This window comes from Pongo abelii, chromosome 2, assembly GCF_028885655.2.
Source record: "Pongo abelii isolate AG06213 chromosome 2, NHGRI_mPonAbe1-v2.0_pri, whole genome shotgun sequence".
Lineage (NCBI taxonomy): Eukaryota > Metazoa > Chordata > Mammalia > Primates > Hominidae > Pongo > Pongo abelii.
The window spans coordinates 128773020-128792861 of NC_085928.1; the positions used below are offsets into that span (position 1 = coordinate 128773020).

The 19842-nt window shown below is 39.9% G+C and overlaps 1 protein-coding gene and 1 long non-coding RNA gene across 2 annotated transcripts in view; one reads left to right on the top strand and one right to left on the bottom strand.

Moving 5' to 3' along the window:
* Nucleotides 1-19842, bottom strand: part of LRRC3B (leucine rich repeat containing 3B) — an 873839-nt gene that overhangs the window by 823649 nt on the left and 30348 nt on the right. The gene's annotated exons all lie outside the window — the stretch shown is intronic.
* Nucleotides 290-9631, top strand: LOC129058609 (uncharacterized). The gene is made up of 3 exons (XR_008523833.1): nucleotides 290-395; nucleotides 6344-6693; nucleotides 9562-9631. It is a non-coding gene; the product is annotated as an uncharacterized LOC129058609 (long non-coding RNA).

A 19842-nucleotide genomic window follows, 5' to 3' on the forward strand; every position in this document is an offset into this window, starting at 1 on the left:
GTTAATCTGCTGATTATTGCTGTGGGCAACTAGAGCTCACTCTCACTGAGGGTCCTCTGGGGAATGGCATGGGCCATACCTCAGATTTGTCTCACCAGAGGACAAGAAGCCTGAGACATTTATGCACTGATTCCCACCAGCCTTGGGAGCAAGCCTATCTTATAGGGCATTCACTACCCCAAGCTTCCAGGTTGTGTCTGTATATGACTGATCAGCCTTCTGTGCTTTCACAAAAAGCCCTCCAAGGCAACAGAAAGAGGTCACATCCTGTGCTTGATGAAGGATGCTGGTAACTCACATGGAGCTGTCCACCTAAGCTGCACTAAAATCAGGTGGGCTAACAGGATGAAGCATCTTAAGCGTCTGCTACAAGTAACATCCATGTTTTTAAAATGGTAATAAGTATAGATACAATTTAGTAACTTGTAATTTACAAAGTGCCCTACACATACATAATTTTATCTGATTCTCATAGTAGCCATACTATGAGATTGGCATTATTATTATTATCACGTTTTCCTCATGACATTCTGAGGATAAGAGAAGTCAAAAATGGTAAGACTATCCCATCTTACTTAGAGTTCTAATCTGCTTCTGCCAATTATAATTGGTTGAATCAGAATATATTAGTTTGAATCATCAATACACCCTACACCTTCTGACTTGAAAATGCTACACAGAATTTTTTAATTTTCAAATTGTTTCAGAACCACAAACACCTGCACTAATAATGCTCCAGAGAAAAGTCATCAACAACTTACATTCTTCTTATCTTACAATACATAAATTAGAACTATAGAGTCCAAGAAATAATTAACAGGTTCCAGTTTATCTTAAAATAGTCCCCAGTATAACTCATGTGGCAATTCCAACAATATGAATGTTTATTATTCATGCCAAAAATCCTCCATAGAAATCTGTTGCTGAAAACATTATGTGGCCATGTTCCCATATGCAGATATGCTTGTTTTTCCCTGTTTTATGCCAGGGTACTTAATCCAGTCATCATAATAATTGCTGTTTTCTCTGCCCTCTTTATATAATTATTAGTGTATGAATCTGAAAGAATCTTGAGATTTTTAAGAATATAGGAAAATCTACCAGAAACATTAATAGAATCACTCCCACATTTCACTTCTCTGATCTTTGCTTTTTCAAAAAATAGGCAACTAAGTACATTTCTCCTGAAATGTCACTGTGCATTTAAAAATATTCCAAGATGATATTTATTTTTATCCCTTATCCTCTCTGTACCCAAATCTTACTTAGCAAATTTTGTACTTTGGTAATACAATCATAACTTCATTTACTTTGCCTACTAGCAAATATGCATATGTAACTCACAGTCCTTAAAAACAGAGTAGGTGATTTAACCTATAGAATGTGAGTTTATTCCAAATATCAGTAAAAGCACAGTAAAATTTTTGAAAAAAGAGAAAATATCCAGTCTATAGGTCTGCCTTCCTATCATAAAGTGAAAAGACAAAATTTTCCTAGTTCTTCTTAATAATAAAATCTGTTTACTACTATTCCCAAACAATTCTGTTAAATGGTGTGGTGGAGTAACATTCCCACCAAAAGAGAAATATATCTATGTCACAATTTTCAGTTTCTTGATTATAATTATTTCTTACTGCTCAGCTTTGATGTATTTTGCAAACCACATCAGGGCCAGAGAGCCTCCTACCAACTTCCTCTCAATGTTTACAGAAAGCTTTACTATGTCTCTCTCTTCATCCTTTGATATCAGAAAGGTTCAGGCTACAAAACCAGGAGGATTAAAGGGCTGCTTATTAAGAAATTATTAATAACCAAGTTCTGAGCAAAGTCAACACATCAAGTTTGACAGATTTGTACGTGCCTCTAATACATTTGCTTAACTGCAGAGAAATGTTTCACCCATGCGATCAAGAAAATAAATCATTAAAATGTTCAAAAGACTAACCAGCTTTTATTTTAGACGAAACTAATGAGAAGCAGTTGTTTTCCCACCATATGCATGAAAACTTCAAGCATCACTTGAAGAAGGCAGATTTGGATCTTCTAGTCTACCTTAAATCCTGGTGGGATAAAGAAGCTTCCAATATTGTTGCTGAGAATCAACTGGTTTTCACAACACAAGTGCAAAACAAAGGTTAAGTTCTAATGATTGCAAAAACAAGAAACTGAAGTTGCCTACAGAAAGCACAGCAATGGGAATACCATAGTACATTCCATATGTCATCCTAAGACATTATTCTTGAAACTACCTATTTCAGTTGGAAATTATACTTTGTACAATCATATTTCTAATACTTCCAATAAATAAAGCTTCTTTGCAAGTGAAAACATATATAATCCCATTAGTAGAGTCAAAAAACATCTTATCCAGTATTTTGGGGTAGCTATACTTACATAATAGACCACCCCTTATTTCTAGTTTCACTCATTTATGCAAATATAATAAGTACCTACCATGTGCCAGGTACTCTATGATGCACTGGAGATAAAAAAATAAAGAATGTATAGTCTCTGAAGTGGAGGAGAATCACTATGCAACAGAAGACATAAACAGACGAAAGCCACGGCAAGTAAAACATGCCCCAGTGAAGCTATAGGCTAGATTCAATGTGAGACCAAAGGAGGCAATAATTTAGCCTCTGACCAAGGAATTCATGTTCAATAGGGAAGTGATTTGTCCTCAGGCTTAAAAAACAAAGGTGCTCGCCAGGTCCAGGAGTGAGAGGTGAGGTGTCATTTAAGGCACGTATACATATACAAACTCAAACACACAAACACGTAGAAATTGTACAGCCTCAAATAGGTAAAAATATCTGGGGGTATACAGCCTTCAGATACGTCTAAATCTACGCATTCAACAGATTACAAACTAGCCTCTCAATCTCTCAGCTCCATTTTCCTCTCTGTAGACTCAATACTGAGGCTGACATCCCCTTCATGGTGGCAAGGTGGCTGGCAACAACTCTAAGCTTGCATGGCAGTCTCTCATTAACCCTAGTAGAAATGTTTCTTCTTTCCTACTAGTTTTACAAAAGCCCCGAAATTGAGCTTTACTGTGTCCAATTGAATCACACAACCTCCTGTTACTATGTTCAAGGGAATATGACACTCTGGCACACCTAGGTCACAAGTCCACTCCTAGAGCCAAAAGAAGAGTCATCTTCGCCCACACCACATGGAGAGGGCATAGGGAAGTTCTGGACCCTCAACAAAAATAAAGATTCAAGATGCAATGACCAGAACAAAAATGAGCGGGTGGATCTAGGACATATTCAAAACACATGGCCACTCCAAGGGAATCTACAACAGTTCCACATGGCTAGGGTAAAGCATGTAGATTAAGGAAGGCAGGAGATCTGGCTGCAAAGATGGTGACAGCAGATGGTGGAGAATGCTTTATGCTATACTATGTAGGTCAGGATATAGACGATCAGAACTTCTCAGATTATTAATGAATGTTCTTCTAACAGCACAGAAGCATCAATAGGGTTTAATCTCCAGGGTTTGAGGCCGGAGATTAAAGCAACTTCCTGCTTGGGCCAAAATAATTTGAAATTCGCAAATTTTAACTTTAAAATTCATGCTAACTTATAATCTAGTCTACAAGATATTCCTATTTATTTTTAATGTTTTTTATTTCTATTGAGAAACCAATACTCCAGGAATTGTAAGAAAGAAGGGCTGAGGAAAGAATATTGCTCTCCTATTCATCCTCTGGCTTTGCATACCAAGGGCAACAAGTATTTACTGAGCCCCTGCTGTGTGCCAGGTCTATTTAGGAGATCACCACGTACTCCTATTTAAGAAGCTCTGTGGAGACAACAAGCAATAACTTAAAGGGTTAAAGATGGTATGCAAGCTGCGTTCTCTGAAACCAAGTACTGAGACAGAGTTTAGGGCGCCAGATGTTTATGAGGGATCAATACCTATGAAGAGAAGACAGAAGGAGGAAGCAAGAGTGGGTGGAAAGAGAAGTTAAGCTAAGATGCAGTCCCAGCAAAGCCTCAGAACTACAACCCAGTAAGGAGTTCTGAAGCAAGAAGGACTCTTCAGAGTTGTAGTTCTTCAAGTAGAAATCTCTAGGCCTTGTTCACCTACTTCCACTCAGGGTGTGACTTGTGTGGTCAGAAGGGAAGTTGGGACTGGGGGAAGGGGGAGAGACTCTAGCTGAGGCAGATATGAAAGGAGTGGAGAGCTGAGGCTGTCTGCTGACCACGCTCCATAAAGTTCTTCCTCAAAGGAGGATCTAGGTGGCATATCTCAGTGTCTTTCCACTTTCTAGTGGAAAGTGATAGGAGCAGATCTGCCTTAGAAGGATTACTCCAGAAAATACTGGGGGAAAGGACTGTTGCAATAGTCTAGGTGAGAGCTGATAAGATTTGCTATTCCTTCTTTCCTTCTCTTTGGTTTTATTTTTTAGCACCTAAAATCAGGGGAAACTGGGCAAAGGAGCAGGCTGGTAGGATGGAAAAAAGATGTGCCAACTTTCATTTGAATAGTTTTTCTCCTGCACACCCACATATCCTTTATTACACTGCATTTGCATTATTTTATGGTTTACCCAGCAGCATCACATACCTCATCTCATTTGTTTGATCCTCACAGCAAATCAACATAACTATATTATAATAAATATTAGTCAAAGTACATTATTAGCTTGCTGCTCCCATCTGCATGATGTAGGACCCCCAAGCACCATCTAGTCTTTATACGCACAGTTCCTAAAAGTAGTCTCACATGCCCTCAAAAACTAGTTCCTCTTCTCACCTCCTCTACCAGGCACCATTTCTCCCAGTTCCCCATCATTCCTCACTTACTTTTCTCTTATTCCTTCCTTTCAACTTCCAATTCCTATGGCATCAGGCAGGTTTGAAGCAAAGAAGTAGGCTGGTCCGTTACATCTTGCCTTAAGTCCGATTTCTTTTTTGTTTCCTCCCTAGTTTATTTCCAATACTAGCCAGGAAGATTCAATGACCCTATTAGAATTGCTTGAATTGGGCTGGGTGCGGTGGCTCACGCCTGTAATCCCAACACTTTGGGAGGCCGAGGCGGGCAGATCACGAGGTCAGGAGATCGAGACCACAGTGAAACCCCGTCTCTACTAAAAATACAAAAAATTAGCCAGGCGCGGTAGCGGGCGCTTATAGTCCCAGCTACTCAGGAGGCTGAGGCAGGAGAATGGCGTGAACCTGGGAGGCGGAGCTTGCAGTGAGCCGAGATGGCGCCACGGCACTCCAGCCTGGGTGACACAGCGAGACGTCTCAAAAAAAAAATAAAATAAAATAAAAAATAAGAAGAATTGCTTCAATTGGCAAGATCTTGTCTAATTGGAACCACTCTGAACCTCTTACCACCAGCAACAGTGTCCCCAGAGGTACATCTCTGGCTTATGAGGTTGTTGTTCCTGAGTGTAGCTCCCACCCTGTAGCCTTGAAAGGGCTAGTCTAAGAGATCACTGGTAGCTGCATATAAGTTGACATTCCCTGACCAATCGCTAATTGGACCTTCTTTATACCCTCTGGGAAGTGGAAATGGGTCTGTTCACTGATGTATCAGGAGCTCCTTCTCCCAAAAGAATCTTTGCCTAAATCCAGCAAGAGGGTGGGGGTGCATAATTGCCTCAAAGAGTTAAGTATTACAAGAGCTAGTTAGTATGAGGAACACAATCAGAGTGTAATCTGTTTCACTATTGTATTAGTCAGCATTCTCCAGAGAACAGAATCAATAGGGTGTGTGTGTGTGTGTGTGTGTGTGTGTGTGTGTGTGTGTGTGTGTGTGTATACGAAGAGAGATTTATTTTAAGGAATAGGCTCACAAGGTTGTAGAGGCCTGGAAAGTCAAAATCTATGGGGTAGGCTAACAGTCCCTCAACCCAGAGAAGGCTTGCAGTTTGAGTCCAAAGGCAATCTGCTAGCAGAATTTCCTCTTTCTTTAGAGCAGATCAATCTTTTTCTTAAGGCCTCAACTGATTGGATATTGCCCACCCACATTTTGGAAGGTAATCTGCTTTGCCCAGAGTCGACTGATTTAAATATTAATCTCATCGTTAGAAAATACCTACACAGAAATATCTAGAATAAAATTTGACCAAAATCTGGGTACCATGGCCTAGCCAAATTGACATAAAATTAACCATCACAACTATTAAAATATAAGAAAAACAAAATAGTACCATTCATACTTTGTACATTAATTATCATATGACAGAAAGTTAATATAAAAGTTATCATGTTTTTACCATAGTTTGTTTTGTTTTGTTTGGAATTTTTTTTTTACCTTTCATGTCAATTAGAGTTCTTGAATACGAGCAACAGAAACTGACTCTGGTTATATTAATCCAAAGATAATATACTGGAAAAACATGAAGAGATCACAGATCAACAAAAATGTGGAAGACCAGGCCTGCAAAATGGAAAAGAATCAAAATATTTGAAGAGGTTAGACCACAGGAGACCACTGCTACTGTAAGACAGTGCACCTGCCACCTCTAGATGTCGCTGCTTTCTCGTCACCGGGCACTGTCACGTCTGCTGCCAGAGTGGAATATTGGTGCCACTAACTTTGTGCCATTTAACAGATTTAAAGTTACTGAGAAACACTGGACTCAAGTCCCAGCCCTCAGTCACGTGCCCGTTCTCCAACCTCCATTCCAAGCAAAGAGAATATTGCACTTTTTGGATTCAATGATGTGAGGTAATACCCCATATTCAACAAGACTCACACCATGGTAGTGTCCCACAAAATTAGAATATTCAGATTGCTGTACTCAAAGAATAAAGAATAAATACATCCAATACTTGAAGTCAAAAGAAAAATCTGCTTAAATAGCCTATTCCCAATTTGTATGCATGTTCTTTTCTTTTCTGAAAAAATTCTGAGAAGAGCATGGAGATTCCAAAGGGATTTCAATTAGGTAGCTGTGAGCCAGAGTGTCTGACTCTCACTCCTCTTCCTTTATCCCTACCCTGGATCTTGGCAGTGGCGAGGCCAGAAAATCCACCCAAGGGTATGGGCAGGATTTGGGAAGCAGCCCTAAAAGAGCTAATTTGTGATCAAACGTAACTGGTCTGTAGATTATCTCACAAGAAACTCAGGAGGTATCTAACATATCTGTGGATGTACAAGTTGGTCTCTAAGAGAAGTCAAGTGTTCAATAGATATTTATTAACACCTATTTTATGCCAGGCACCGTTCTACATGTTAGAAATATAGAGTTGTTTTTTTTTAAATCTGTTTTGATTTTTTTTTTAAATCAGATTTAAAAAAAAAAAAAAAAGAAAGAAAGAAAGAAAAGTAAAGAAAGGCTGGGTGTGGTGGCTCATGCCTGTAATTCCAGCACTTTGGGAGGCCGAGGCAGGCAGATCACCTGAGGTCAGGAGTTCGAGACCAGCCTGACCAACATGGAGAAACCCCATCTCTACTAAAAATACAAAATTAGCTGGGTATGGTGGCATATGCCTGTAATCCGAGCTACTCGGGAGGCTGAGGCAGGAGAATCGCTTGAACCTGGGAGGTGGAGGTTGCAGTGAGCCGAGATCGTGCCATTGCACTCCAGCCTGGGCAACAAGAAAGAAACTCCATCTTAAAAAAAAAAAAAAAAAAAAGGCTGGGTGCGGTGGCTCACGCCTGTAATCTCAGCACTTTGGGAAGCCGAGGCGGGTGGATCACAAGGTCAGGAGATCGAGAGCATCCTGGCTAACACGGTGAAACCCCACCTCTACTAAAAATACAAAAAATTGGCCGGGCATGGTGGTGGGCGCCTGTGGTTCCAGCTACTGGGGGGCTCAGGCAGGAGAATGGCATGAACCTGGGAGGCGGAATTTGCAGTGAGCCAAGATTGTGCCACTGCACTCCAGCCTGGGCAACAGAGCAAGACTGTCTCAAATAAAAAAAAAAAAAAAAAAAAAAAAAGGCTGGGTGCGGTGGCTCACGCCTGTAATCCCAGCACTTTGGGAAGCCGAGGCGGGTGGATCACAAGGTCAGGAGATCGAGAGCATCCTGGCTAACACGGTGAAACCCCACCTCTACTAAAAATACAAAAAATTGGCCGGGCATGGTGGTGGGCGCCTGTGGTTCCAGCTACTGGGGGGCTCAGGCAGGAGAATGGCATGAACCTGGGAGGCGGAATTTGCAGTGAGCCAAGATTGTGCCACTGCACTCCAGCCTGGGCACAGAGCAAGACTGTCTCAAATAAAAAAAAAAAAAAAAAGATAAGATCCCCACTCTACTGAATTTTGCATTCTAATAGGGGAAGCCAGAAATAAATATATAAATAAGTCTGCCAGGTAATACTAAGTACCATGCAAAAAGCAAAGCAGGAGAAATTGGCTGAAAAGCAAAAAAAGTACTATTTTACCTAGAGTAGTAAGGACAAGTTGTCTGGGACGATGATGCATGAGCAGACAGCTGAATAAAGTGAGTAACATTCCTATGCATAACTGCAGGAAAAGCATTCTTGAGAGCCGATTCTGCAAGTGCATAGGCCCTGAAGTAAAAAATATATTTGGCATGTTTGAAAAATAGCATGTAGGTCTGTGTGATGGGAGCATAATTAAGTATAAGGACAGGAAGAAAAGATTAGGTTAGAGGAGTAGCAGGGGTTGGATCATGTAGGACCTTGTAGGTTGTGTTCAGAAGCTAAGAAGTTTGGAGTTTATTCCAAGTAAGATGAGAATTTATTGGAAAATTTGTAGCAGAAGAGTGGTGGGATTTAATTTATGTTTTTAAAGGGTTACTCTGACTGATATGTTGAAAAGAAAATTCTAGGAAGAGGGCAGGAAAATAGAGTCCAATTACACTGTTCCCACTGATAAATGATGAGGCTTGAACTAGGCCTTTAGCAGCAGAGATAGTGAGAAGAGGTCAGGCTGTGGCTATGTTTTGAAGGTGGAGCCAACAGGATTTACAGACAAGATGTGGAACCTGAAACAGAGAAAAGACAATGATGACTTCAAAGCTTTTGGTCAGAGCAACAGTAATAATAGAATTGTCATCATCTGAAATGGGAAAGACTGAAAGATGAGGCTATTCAGATAAAGAGTTTTAGTTTGGCACATGTTAAATTTGAGATGCCTAATAGGCATTCAAGTGGAGATGTTAAGAGGTCATTAAAGATAAAAAGGATTCAGCGAAGAGAATGTGAACTGAGTAGCCAGAGAGGTGGACAGAGAACAAAGAGACTGTGGTATACTGAGTGGCAAGAGATGAAAGAGTTTCAAGGAGGAGGTGATGAACTATGTCAACTAAAATGAGAACCATATAAGATAAGAGAACCATGTCAAGTAAAATGAGAACCATTGGATTTGACAACATGAAAGGTCGTTGGTGACCTTGATAATATAGTTTCAGAAGACATAAGCCTGGTTATACTAGATTCTAGTGAGAATGGGGGGCAATGAAGTAGAAGAGGCAATTGACATGTTTTTGAGAAGTTTATTCTCAAAGGCAGCAGAGAAATGGAACAATAGCTAAAAGGAAATGTGGAGTTGAAAGTAGATGAGTTACTTAATTTGCTGATGGAAGTATGTGAATAATGTCTTCCAACTGCTTCTATTTTCTCAGAGAAACAAGCAAGGTCTTGGTGGAGAGCAAGGCAGTGGAGAGATGCTGAAATTTGAGGAGAGAAGAAAAGGCATGTAGCAAAAATGATTTGCCCTATATCCATTTTCTCTCCTCCTTAGTAAAAGAACCCCTATTTTTAGCTTGGCCCTGTGTTACCCAGAGAAAGATTTTATGCTCTATCCTCCCTTTCAGTTAAGTGTGACGAGCTGACGATGTGTGATTATGGCAAAAAGTATGCAACTGTATGATACTACCAAGAAGACTCCTTAAAGGGGAGTACCTCAACTGAGAGGTGCCTCGTGTGTCTCCTGTCTTCCTCTTTCTGCTCCTTGGAACTCAGATATGAAGACTGACACTCCAGCAACCATGTTAGTTACCTTGAGGATAAAAGCCATGTATAAGCATGGCAGAGGAAGAAGAAAAAAATAAGGAAGGTTCTTCAGTCCCTGACAACTTTGCAGAACTTTCAAAGAGCCATTAAATACTTTCTTGTGCTTTATGTAAGAAGATTCATCAGTGGATTTCTGTTACATTCAGCTGAACCTAATCCCCACTGTGTATTGTGTGAAATAGCCACATGGAAGTACGGGGGAGTGTTGAAAGGAGAAATGACCTAAGTTTACCAAGTCTATGAGAGCTTCATGGTCATATATTTAGAGTGAGCTAGGTCATCGTGGTTATGTCTTTCTCAGTTGCTCAAGTACAGGGAACAAGGAGATTTACCAGGGTTGGATTTTGCCAAACATACAACTGTAGAGAGGAATAAGACAGTTAAGAATGCACACAGCAGAGTGTTATCATGATGGAAAGTGGAATCTAAATGAAGTGACAAAGGAAGTAAAAACATAATGCGGCTGAGGTAAAGTGAAAGTATTTTAGCATCCTTAGACTGAAGGCCCTGATGGGGGTGAAAAATTGAAATAAGGGTGGAATGCTTGAAATTAAAATTTTAACTATAGTTGATGTCAATATCTAAGGTATGTCCGTAAAAGTGGGTAGTTGAGAAGCTGAGAGAGGATATGAGACAAGACTAAGGAGTTGACATCTAATTTACACTGAATCCTATGACTGGAACTTGGGTCTAGACTAGGTTGCCTTTAGAGACTGAGATCTAACTTAGTCACATGAAAACTTTGCTGGGGTTTCTCAACTTATTTTTAAAAGATAGTTTAGTACTTCATTATTATCACAAGCCAATCATAATCATCATCTCTGTCCTAGTCCAGTGCCCATCTCTTGCACACCAAGTGACTGCCAGGTCATTATGATCAATTACTAATAACAAAAACCATGTGCAAATGGTGAAAGCAGAAATTAATAACTTTTTTTTTTTAGATGGAGTCTCAGTCTGTCACCAGGCTGGAGCGCAGTGGCACAATTTCGGCTCACTGCAACCTCCACCTCCTGGTTCAAATGATTCCCCTGCCTCAGTCTCCCAAGTAGCTGAGACTACCGGCACACACTGCCATGCCTGGCTAATTTTTGTATTTTTAGTAGAGACGGGGTTTCACTATGTTGGCCGGGCTGGTCTTGAACTCCCAACCTTGTGATCCGCCCGCCTTGGCCTCCCAAAGTGCTGGGATTACAGGTGTGAGCCACCGCACCCGACCCTAATTAATAGCTTTTTTAAAAAATTAGCAACCTGTGGCAGAAGATGAATAACGAACTTGCCCAAGAACACGGGTAGAGCAGATGACTTCAGTAGGTTTCTCGGTGAGTAAATCTGGTTTTTCTAAGTGGATAAATGCCCCCATCAGAGTAACTTATGAAATAGGGACCCTTTTTCCCTATTAACTATGTTATACACAGTGAAATTCCACCCTCCACTCCAGTGGAAATTACCAACCCTAAAACAAAAGAAATGAAAAGTATCCCTGCTGTTAGCACAAGGCAGGCTCTTTAATCTTTTTAAGCACTTAAAGAAAATCTAGATGTGCTTTTCTAAACTTGAATCCCTATTAAAATCTGACACCTGGAGTTCTTATAGTACACTGATTTTCTTGTTCCAAATGTATTCCTTGTGGACCCCTAATGTGGCAAACATAAAAGTAAGCTTGCTTTAGTTAAGGCAAGAGTGGAAGCCTGGGGCACGCACACTTGGTTTTCTGCTTATCTATGTTTGGCAGCCATTAAAGGACACCCATCCAACGGATCATAGTTTGAAAATAGAGATCAAGTTCAGTCCCCATTTTGAACAATGACCCTAGTGTACATATTCTGTTTATGGCATGACTTAGACCTAAACTAAGATGGTTTTTTAACATTTACATATTTATATGTATTTATTATGATGAATTATTTACTTGTTTTTATATTAATGATGTGTTTAAGAGACAAATAAATGGAGGAAAGACAGAAAGGCATAAATCCTCACTGTCCTAGTCCTTCTCTTGATAGCTGTTTCCTTCCTTCTTGCAGAAATCTATAGATATCTTCGCAAAACAGAAGGTATTTTTAAAAGAATTCAAATTGTAACTATTAGAGTTTGAAAAAAGATGGTACCTCTGAAAGAAATTCAGATTTCCCATGTTTTCTTATGGGTTCACATATTCACTATTAAAGGTAACAGTTAATCAAACTAAGTGTAACGATTGGCACAAAGTCCTCATGCCACTGAGCAGTATAGGGTTTTGAACTCTAGAATACATAAGAATCATGATATAATGAAAATTCCTGGGCCATGCTACCCAGAAACTAGCTCCAATAGGTTTGAGATGGAGCCTCAGAACCTGCGTTCTTAGTAAGTACCTTTGGTAAATAAGACATTTTCTAATATCCTTCTAATGTCCTACCTATAAGTATTATCTAAAAATATATTACCTCTAGAGATGGAAATAAAATGACTTTTTTCTATATGTAGATAACCACCTTTATATTATATAAACAAAAATGGAAGGATCTATCTTACCAGATGTATTTACTTTTAAATATTTTTTTAATTAACAGTGTGGAATGTCCTCCAATACACCAGGCATACTAGAGAGCTTCACATTTATTGCCTCTAAAAGTGGATGTCGGTGAATCTGACTTATTGAGGCATGCTTACAGCCTATGGTATTTTCACTGGTTTGAGGCATTGTGCCATTGTAAAGGGTAACCTATCAGTTGTCTAACATTTTATCCAAAATCTATTTGAATCATTGCCATCTTGAAAAGTAATAAAATGAAACAAAGAATAGATGTGGGCCAGGCACAGTGGCTCACGCCTGTAATCCCAGCACTTTGGGAGGCCGAGGTGGGCGGAGCACTTGAGGTCAGGAGTTCGAGACTAGCCTGGCAAACATGGTGAATGAAACCCCATCTCTACTAAAAATACAAAAGTTAGCTGGGCATGGTGGCAGGTGCCTGGTTACTATACATTGTATGTACAAAAACATCACTATGTACCTTATAAATTTGGACAATTATTGTGTGTCATTTTAAAAAATAAAAAACTCCAAAAGAGGGACAAATGACAGAGCATAAAAAAATCAGGAGTATTAAGCTCCTTGGAAGAGCAAATAAAGTGTCAGAAAGGAAGCTAAAAACAAACTTGGTCAAATTTATAAGATTCCCTAGCTTTGGGAAGCTTGACTGGATAGTGTGCTAATTGAAAAGGCTAACACGACTTCAAGGATGACCAACTTCTTTCAACCCATAATCACTCTCTCCTTCCCTACCCATGGCCTCCCCATTTGCATTCTCATATCTCAAGGATTTCTACTTATGACAAGGACAGAAAAGAAAGAAAATTGAATGGATTCTTAGTGGAATCAACTTAATCATAAATATAACTATACAACCTGCTTTAATGGTATGGTTAGGAAATTTTTTCTTTGTGAAAATACAACAGAAAATATTGCATGTGTATCAGTAACGTTTTAGATAAGTCTAATGACTATCTAAAGTTTTTAAACTTTTGCTTCTGAGATTCAGGAAGAAAAAAGGGTTATTGTTTACATTCAATGCATAGAGATTATGCCATCTCCACTTCTCAAGCAACTTTTTTTTAAATTCACACCAAAGTAACACCTAGGTCTCTATTTCTTTTTACTAATTACTAATTGATGTAATTCAACAAGCCCTTATTATTTAGTCATGATAGAGGTAAGGCCAGCTGTTTTAAAGTTTAAATATGCTTATTTTATATTCAGAAAACTCAATATAGAGTAAAAATATTTCTGAGAAAAGCTCTTTCTAGATGTGGTGTATTTTAACTAGTTGTTTACCTAGGGGAATGTAAGGTGATTTATCTAGATTACAAATTTGCTAAATTATTTAATAATTTGAGTAGATGAATTTTATGCCTATTAAATTATGGATAAAGCTGGGCATAATGTGATGATTACTATAAAATACGTAACAGTCCTATTTCCTATACCACTTAAATGACTACAAGAAAAAACACTATGATCTCTTTCTGTATATTGTATTACACAAAAAAGTTTCATCTCCAAGTCAGATGCTTAGCTCTAGGCTACAGTGAATTGGCAGTAAATGCCAGGATATTGTTTGCTGGAAATTAACTCTCATTTAGATGTTTCTCTGAATATTCCATTACTTTTGGGACTAAAGACAGAAACTTCCAAATAGGCCTTCAGAATCCTTAACAGTCAAGGGGATTATTTAAAAGATCCCACCTGCTTGTATAGCCAAGTGAGAGAATGTTGGAATTTCACTGTTTGTCTTTGGTGCCATGGGATCCTATAGAATAATCAAGATGTTGAAATATTTACTAAGCATAAACAGCTTGCTAAGGAAGGAAGGGAGGCAGGGAGGGAAGCAGGGAAGAAGGAAGAAAAGAAGGCAGGAAGGAAGGCAGGCAGACAAGCAGTAGGGAGCGGGGGAGGGAGGGAGCAAGGGCAGGAGGGAAGGAAGATAGGCTTAAAATATTCTTAGGAATCTACTAGATTGCCTTCAGAGTTTTATCTTTGTGCTTCAGTGCCCCACCATCACTGACAAGCATTTAAGCTACAGATGACATAAGCTGAAATAGAGTAGCCATCATCCTTCTTCCTTGCTTAGAATTCTTCTCTTCTTTTAGTATTTCACTGGATGTAAATTGACCTAACAATTTGTCCATTCAACAATTGTTCAACACTTTGTTGGTAAATACCAATAGTTTCTATTTATTAAAGATGGGTGGGGACTTTTTGTTTTTTTCTCCCACAGCCTCTCTGCCGGGTGGTAGGCTATAATGAAAGTAAGTCTCAGGTTACAGTCTGCTATGCATATAAACATTTGTTACAAGTAGTAACAACAACAACAACAAAGTCAAGCAACTTGTGATAGTCATAGTGCTGTTACCCAAATACTCTCAACCCTTTGTCTTCTGGTAACAAAGTAGCCTTGTATTTGCCAAAATGAGACCCTCCAGAGGGTGTTTCCTCTTTTCTATCTTCCAATGTTCTAACTAGTGGTTGCTCATTAGGACAGGGGTTTAGAGTGATGGTAATGCAGAGTGGACTCTCAATGGACATATAGCATAAGTAAAAAATAAAACTGTGTTGTTTTAACTACTGAGATTCTAGGGGTTATTTGTTAGCAAACATGATCTAGTTTTCCTGACTAATACATAGTTGTCACTATAAGCTCAGTGAAGTCCCCCTTTTGTCCTTATTTAAATTCCAACCAGTATCTTGAATTAACATTTTATTCCGAAGTAAATGCAATAATATTATGACAGTAGGATCAACTAATCTTGTAAACATAGAAAATTGAATCCTCCATATTCAATGTGAGGGAGGACAGGAATTGAGGATGAGCTAAATGTTGTGTCTAGGGAACCATTCTGAAGTTAAGTGACTAGGCTCACCAGATTTAACCTATTCATGCAAGGTAACTGCAATCATTTTAGCCAAACATATCTTTAAAGGTATCCATTTGACCAATTCAAAAAGTATTTCTAACAACCTTTATGTTAAATAATAGATGCTTACTCATAACTAACACGTTAATTAGGTGTTCCACAACCAGTTTTGGGGGCGTTGGAACTCAGGTGTGCCAACTTAAGACTGGAAGATAGGACACCTGCCATCAGAAGTAAGTTGCTTTAACAGCTGCAAATCTGCCAAACTGTGAAACACAACATCTAGGACACCCAGAGAAAGCCTCCACCTTGTATTCTAATCACTGCCATTGTCACTAGCTGAGGTCTCTGCCAGGTCTCAGTAGATCTAGATATGAGAGAAGATGGTTGATATGGTTTGGCTCTGTGTCCCCACCCAAATACCACGTTGAATTGTAATTCCCAATGTTGGTGGAGGGACCTGGTGGGAAATGATTAAATCATGAGGATGGATTTTCCCCATGCTGTTCTCATGATAGTGAGTGAGTTCTCACTATATCTGATGGTTTAAAAGTGTGTAGCACTTGCCCTTAGCTCAGTCTCTCTCCTACCACGTGAAGAAAGTGTTTGCTTTCCCTTCGCCTTCTGCCATGAGTGTAAGTTTCCTGAGGCCTCCTAGTCATGCTTCCTGTTAAGCCTGCGGAACTGTGAGTCAATTAAACCCCTTTTCTTTACAAATTACCCAGTCTTGGGTTGTTCTTTATATTTAATGCAGTGTGAGAACAGATTAATACAATGGTCCTTTCCCCAGCACCCTCCCACCCCACCCTAGTCAGTGCTGCACTGAGTCATACATACTCCTTGCCAAAACTGGCTTGGGCTTCCACTGCTTCCAGTTTCATATCTCTAAATTTACTCACCATATTTGTCAAAGTCCCAACAGATAGTTATCTTAAAACAAATAAATGTTTTTAAAGAGACTATTGTCAAAAGTATGAGCATGATGCAGGGAAATCCAAGGAGTAGCCCAGTGCTCCAGAGCTAATGACAGTGGACAGTGGTTACCACCCCAGGCCTGAAGGTCTAGGGGAAGGAAGAGGATACAGGAAACCAGAGACAGGACACTGTGATTGACCAGAGCTGTGATCTTTGGTTGAAGAATACAACTAGCCTGCAGCAAGCCCACAGAGAGGGAGCTAGAGGGAGAGGGATACCAAACTTCACCCTTCCATGTCCTGCTGGTGAGTTCAATTGGTGAAGCCAATTGGAAAAAAGAAGGCAAGGATGCCCAGTGATGTAATACAGAAAAGTCAGCACCTCAGAGTAGAGAAGGAGAGCAAGTGCCTCTGGAGAAGCAAATAGAAAATATCCAGCACTATTACAGCTATCTCACAGGGTACAAGCCTGCCCCAGCAGGCTGGGCTAGAACCTACCGACTCCTAGATCCAGAACCATCTTTCCCACTGGCCCTGTTTTTACTCCCAAGTATATAGGAAAAAGTTTGTGTTTCAGTGCAGTACTAAACATTGTCTACATATTGCATATCCTTTCAGGTTATCAGAGTCTAGCCTTTCATTGCTTTATGCTATTTCATAACTCTTTGTAAGTTAGTAGACATGCAAATTCTATTACAGTAGATTTTCTATTAGCTTCCCTCCCTTCTGTAGAAAAACGAGTTTTACCTTGACTTGCCATTCAATTCCCTTAATCCATATAAAATTGTGCTTTTTGACTTTCCCTTTGAATCGGATATAAAATCTGACTGGTTCTGTCATACACGAGTAAAATAAAATCTTTAACATGTGTTCATTTTTTTTTTTGAGATGGAGTCTCGCTGTGTCACCCAGGCTGCAGTGCAGTGGCATGATCTCGGCTCACTGCAAGCTCCGCCTCCTGGGTTCACGCCATTCTCCTGCCTCAGCCTCCCGAGTAGCTGGGACTACAAGCACCCGCCACCACGCCCGGCTAATTTTTTGTATTTTTTAGTAGAGACGGGGTTTCACCCTGTTAGCCAAGATGGTCTCCATCTCCTGACCTCGTGATCCGCCCACCCCGACCTCCCAAAGTGCTGGGATTACAGGCGTGAGCCACTGCGCCCGGCCCTAACGTGTGTTCATTTTTATATCTGTAAAAGAGTCACAATTTTAACTTTTTCTGAAAATTATCTTTTAACCGGAATCTCAGTCTTTTTCCTATCAGAAGGTACTTGGCATCCTTTAGCAAATTTACCCAATCCTGCCCTAGCAAACTGTAAATTTGGCAAATCAATAATTTATTTCAAAGTTTAAAAAACAGATATCTTGTTATGCAAGGTTTGTAGAAAATAAGCAAGTTGATGGCATACTAAGAAAATAAAGACTCTGTGCCTACTTTATTAAATGTTGAAATGTTAATCCTTTAATAGCATATCATAATCCTATCCTTTTGATTCATTTTGTGGGTGTGACCATGACTCAGAACCACAATGGAACACTAAATTTGATACAATGGTATTTGGTTTCACAGTCTAATTACTGTATTATTTTTTACCTCTTCTCAAATATCTGTTGGAGACAACCACAAGTCAGCTTTACTGGGTGTGAAAGCCAATGAGCATTAGGTGAAAAGCTCTGAGCACTTCTAACAGTCTACCGAGGGGGGGTGTGTGTGTGTGTGCATCCTACCTTCCATGGGCAACGAACTAAAGACAAAAAAACAAACAAAATGATCAAAGATTCTGGAAATAATTATTTTTAAAATTGCCTCCTAGTTTCAGGATTGAGGAATTATTTCCAATTTGATTAATCAATATGTTATCCTTCAAAATCATGCCTTCCATTATTAAAATGCTAACACCAGCTAAATCTGGCCTCCAACTACTTTTCCTGCCTTAATTTCCACTACGCCAAAACAAAAACCTTTTCACAGCACTCAGACTTGACTATTCCTTTAGCTGAACATTCCTGTGCTCATGGCCCAGGGCCCAGAGTGACTCACCATCATTCCCATTGGAACCCTCCTGAACTGCCAATCAGCTCACTCCTGCCAATGTAAATCCCTTCAACATTAACTAAGTCACCTCTTCCATGAGATTTTTCCTGACCATCCCAGCTGTAAATGGCTTAACAGCTGCACCTGTGTTGACAATTATAGCTTCATGTCATAGATTTGATGGTGCAAGGTGGGCTAAGTCGGGGGGATAAGTATTATTGACAGGCTGAATCTGTGCTATAACAAATAATAATACTACCAAGCACATATCTTCCCTCTATATATTATAAAATAATTAAGAAAAAGCTACAGGAGTTAGGCAGGAGTCAAAATGTCAGCTTTATTGCTGGCAAAACTGAATTAGAGGTTACTGCTCAGACCTGAGGATGAAATCAAATTTCCTATTACCTACCCCTGAGTTAAATCAATCTACTTACCTAGCACTGGGGCTAAGAAGCCTTTCCAGGGCTTGTATACCCATCAAAGAGCAAGATAAATGAAGAGAACATATGCATCTCTTAAACAGTGAGCCATATATGCTCACAAGCCTTTTTGCCCTGAAGGTAGTAACAAAGGCGCTGGAGTATAGGACAAAGGCTACTTATTAAAGGGCAGAAATCTACAATTTATGAGCCTGTAGGAACACAGAATGAATGAGAAAGTGATCATGGCTACAGGCAAAAGGTCTGGGATTCACTGGTTCAATATCTCATCCCATCTGAGGAATACTAGCTCCCTCACTAAAACCAGCACACCTGTTGATGAGATAAAACTGAACTCATTGCTCACTATGGTAAGGGAGAAAATCACCCTCCACAGGCCTCTGACAGTGTCAGGATAGGCGGCTGGTCAGAGCGAAGCAATGTCAGAATTTATTCAGAATTGGAAGTTTGGTTTCAAATAGGTCTTTCGATGTGGGAACTTGATTAGGGTTGGGTAAGAAACACAATAAAATAGTCCAGGATTGGTAAAAACAGCAAAGGAGAACTAGGAAATGAGGGATTTAAAAGAATCTTAAGGTACAAACTATCTACTGATGCTTTCCACTGAAGAGTTGATGGCACTTTTGGAAAGTTCCTGATATAGTTTGGCTGTGTCCCCACCCAAATCTCATCTTGCATTGTAGCTCCCATAATTCCCATGTGTCATGAGAGGGACCCAGTGGGAGGTAATGAATGATGGGGGTGGGTCTTTCCCATGTGTCATGGGAGGGACCCAGTGGGAGGTAATGAATGATGGGGGCGGATCTTTCCCATGTGTCATGGGAGGGACCCAGTGGGAGGTAATGAATGATGGGGGCGGGTCTTTCCCATGCTGTTCTCATGATAGTGAATAAATCTCATGAGATCTGATGGTTTTATGAAAGGGAGTTCCCCTACACAAGCTCTCTTGCCTGCCGCCAGGTAAGGCATGACTTTGCTCCTCATTTGCCTTCTGTCATGATTGTGAAGCCTTCCCAGCCATGTGGAACTGCGTGTCCATTAAACCTCTTTCCTTTATAAATTACCCACTCTCCGGGTACGTCTTTATTAGAAGCGTGAGAA